Raw genomic sequence first — 4,100 nt, forward strand, 5'->3', positions numbered from 1 at the left:
TCAGCAGGACTCTGATCTGTATGAATAGCTGATGTTAGACATGACATCCCACTGGGACTATTCAGCTTAATATGGCTATTTTAGAAGTAGTCCAATATCTAATATATATATCAAATATCCCTGGTGAAAATTACTTAATGAACTTGGCCTGGTTGCATGTGCAAGCATTGTTGGCACTTTGGTAACTTAGCTCTTATCATTATGTCTGAAGAAATAGTTTATGCGATTAACTTTCAGCATTGTGCAGCTATGGAGACAAGTAAAATGCTCCCATGCATTCAATGTATGGAGAAAAGAAATCATCAACCTAAAAGAAATGTTTCAATCATTCCTCATAGTAATCTGCAGGGAGATGTAGGAGCTTTCAACAGAAAGATTAAAGGGAAGGGAGAACATGTTGGGTAGATCATATTCTTTCACTTGGAGATAATAGATGATATACCATGTGCCACTGTAATAAATAATTTCTAGTAGGGGGAATACATTTAACAGTTAGGTGATAGGCAAGTAACTTGCACTGTCAGGTCAGTGGAAGGAAGGCAAAGAATTAAGAGTATTTAAATAACTGAAAGATGAATAGTAGTAGTTTAGAGTTATGTCGTGTGACACAAGTGTTAGATCTGGTAAAGCCAAATGTGATTTTTATCTTAAACGTCAGTCTTATTGTTAGAAATGTTAATTGACTAATAAAGGCCACAGCGATGATACAAAATTCTAGCTGGCAATTATAAATGATTTATCTGTCTTTCATTTTTTAACAACTTCACTTTTCTTATCATATCTTCATCTACTTAGCTAATGCTATTCATGGTGAAGACACAAGTTACAGTGTGTATTATTGCTTATCAAGATTGAGTAGTGTCTCTATAGGCCTAATTCTGCTTCTACTGAAGTTACTAAAATTTGCTGCTGACATCAGTGGGAAAAGTACTGGATCCTATTTGACTTAAGTTCATATTTAATTTGTACCCTGGTATTTAATTTGAAAACTCCTGGTATTCAAATATTTGTGATAATATTTATTCTCTGAGTGTTCAAAATTAAGGGTTCATCCAAAACAAAATTAAAAAACCTGGTTTACTGGCTTTATTTTCTCATTTGCAGTTATGCATGTTCCAAAAGATATTAAAGCTGTCTCATATTATTATTTACTTGTAGCAGACACTGCTAGGGGGTCTGCCAGACAAATACAGTGCACACTAAGGCTGAGTCACAGTCTTTTTTTCAGCAGCAAGTCATTTATAATGGTGAAAAATGGATGTAAAATTTTACCCACCCAGAATAGTAGCATTTAGTATCCCCTTTACTACTATAAAGGGCTCAAGGTAATGATAAACCAGAATAGCATTATTTCCTTTGAACAAGTTCATGGCAAACATGACACAATAAGTAACAGCTATAAAATACAGAAGGTGGAAGGAAGATGCTCTCGCATATGTATCTTCGTGGTTCTGTGTGTTCTTCCCTAGCCTAGTTATAACCAAAATCTTCCCCCCACCCCAGTTTTCCCTGATTATTTTTTTTTCCTATCTGATAATATGGTGTCTATTTTATATTCTCTATAGTTAAAAAGGTAGATCAAAGCAGAATTTCCAACTTCAAAATAATACCTTTATTATTTAGAACACCTAGGGGAAAAGAAAGCATCTTTCTTGTGTATTCTGTCAGTCATGCTCCATAATTTTTATGCACATTCTAGGAGTATATTTCTGCTTGGCAAGAGTGCAGGCAGTATGGGAAAGTGTTTCCTTCTGCTGGGTGTTTGTGTTTAGGTAACTGTAGGGTGAATGGTCTCTAGCTTTATGTAAAACATACCAGTCTTTTCTATATAGCTATTGCAAAACTCAGTGAAGGAGGTTAGTTCAATTCAGGTTCACACTGGTAGTCTGTCCTTTCCTTACAGCTTTAAGTTAACATGAAATCCAGGCAAATCCTAATGAAATGTATTGCTTTCCTCACAAAATAATTACAGCAAAAGCTGTGTTAACTAGCATTTTACTAACCAGAATACTCCATTAACCAGAATTTCCAATATTGCCTAATACAAATCCTCATTTTAGCAACCAGAATCTTTGCTGAGTCTATCCAGAATATGCATCAAGTATTTCTGTTGTTTACATGAGTTAGTGATGCTGCCGATAGTCTGCGGGGGAAGGGGTAGGAGGAGGGGAAAGGGATCTGGCTGGGGCAGGGATAACACACAGATAACCAGAATTTTTAGATAACCAGCACCCTCATTACCCCACTCATGCCAGATAACAAAGCTTCTACTGTCCATACTTTCCCCAACTCCTTCCTTCAACAGATCCTAGTCATTTTCTTATTTGGCATCACTGTTTTTGCCTTTAAAATGTTTCACTTTTCTTGGGTTGGGGCCAGCAACTAAACCCAATTTCTCTCACTCTCCAAATCTAAAGGAGGTTGTTTAGCAAAATTCAATGCTTGTTGCTCTATTCAACCTAATAAAACCTGTGACCTGTCAAATGTCATTACCTGATTCAAGATTTTCAGAACTGCTCACAATGCCCAATAAGCTCAAACTGCAAACAGAGCCAACACGTTCTCCATTCCATCCAGAGAGCGCCGCCTGTGCTCTTTAGAATACGAAGATCTGGTTCTATTCCCAGTTTGTAATGTATTACTGAGAAGCCATAGGTTATGGAAGAAGTGACTGTGATGTTTCTAGATGTATCAGAACAATTTTCTGTATCTAACTAAATGTCAGAAATCAAAGCTTTTATAACTTTTTTTTTATTTCTATTTTTCCCCCCACAACTTCTGTAACGTAAAAGAATAACATTGAATTCACCCACTACTACTCTGAGGATAAGGATTCCAATTCTGTCTCAAATTGTGAGTTAATCCTACATTTCCAAAATTTCTAGCATCAATAGGTTAAACTTCTTGACACAACTGGAAATCTGCAGTAGACTGGATATATTTTACTATTGTAGATGGATCAGAAGTAAGGTGTGAATAAACAGATTTCTGTGCAATGACTGATGTTTGACTCAAGCCAATGTGATTAGCTAGCACCTCATATTACCGTTCAACATGATACTAAGTTAAAATTTAAGAAAAGCAATTGCATGGTAGCTATTCATATAAATCATCCAAGAAGCTATTGAAGTACTGAAAATTCAAACATATGATATTTGCTCTATAGTTAGTAAACAGTGGGTGCATCTAAATATGCAATTAGCATGTAGCAATAAACTCTGGTGCAGTTTGTGCTGGGGTTTATTGCTCCTAGGCACAGTGTTTACATGTGTGCCCGGGAATGCAGCAGGGGGCCTGGGAGTTCAGCCTGCCAGCCCAGGGACTGGGCTCAACATGATGTGAGGGGATTGGCTGGGGCATGAGGCTGCTACAGTGCGGGGCTAGCGAGCAAGCAGCCCCAGCACTGTAGCACCCTTATGCCACAGCCATCCCCAGTCACCATCTATGCATGTATTTAGGAACACTAAATAACTATGCTGAAGGATAGTACTTGTCCTGGGCTGTACTGTCCTATGGCAGCGTTAATTAATTTACTTTGCTGTAATAGGGATGCTTGTGTAGACAGTGGATGCGTCTACATGTGAATTTAAGTGGGCTGAAATTTAATGTGCATTAAGCTAATGCTCATTAAGCATTTTTCGGAAGGTGTCTACACATGGTGGGACTTGGGACTAACTTTAGTCCCAGGTCAGTCCAGTCCAGCCCTGCCATGTGCCCCTGTGGCCACTGGAGGGAGCTCCAGCCTCCAGACATGGCTGTCAGCACTTAACAGCCATGCTGAAGCCAGAAGCTGGTTTCAAACATTCGTGAATGCTGAACCTGTATCTTAAATGCACTTACAGGAGCTCCTCAGTGTCACAACCCAAGGGTGTGATTTTTGTTTGTGTGTGCTTTGGCACCGCTGAATTATTTTCCCGCCGTTTGTAGCTTTCTTTGCAGGGTGCATTTCTTCGTTGCAGCACAGAAATGCACGTTGCAAGGAGTTCCTGCCATTTGTATTTAAATTCGTGCCCCACTATTGGTCAGGTCTAAATTATTCCCACGTGGTGGCTAGCGATTGGCTTGCTAGCCGTATAAGAGGCTTTTGTGGGTTCCTCCCC

The sequence above is a fragment of the Alligator sinensis genome, unplaced genomic scaffold (genome assembly GCF_000455745.1).
Source record: "Alligator sinensis unplaced genomic scaffold, ASM45574v1 scaffold349_1, whole genome shotgun sequence".
NCBI classification, from domain to species: domain Eukaryota; kingdom Metazoa; phylum Chordata; order Crocodylia; family Alligatoridae; genus Alligator; species Alligator sinensis.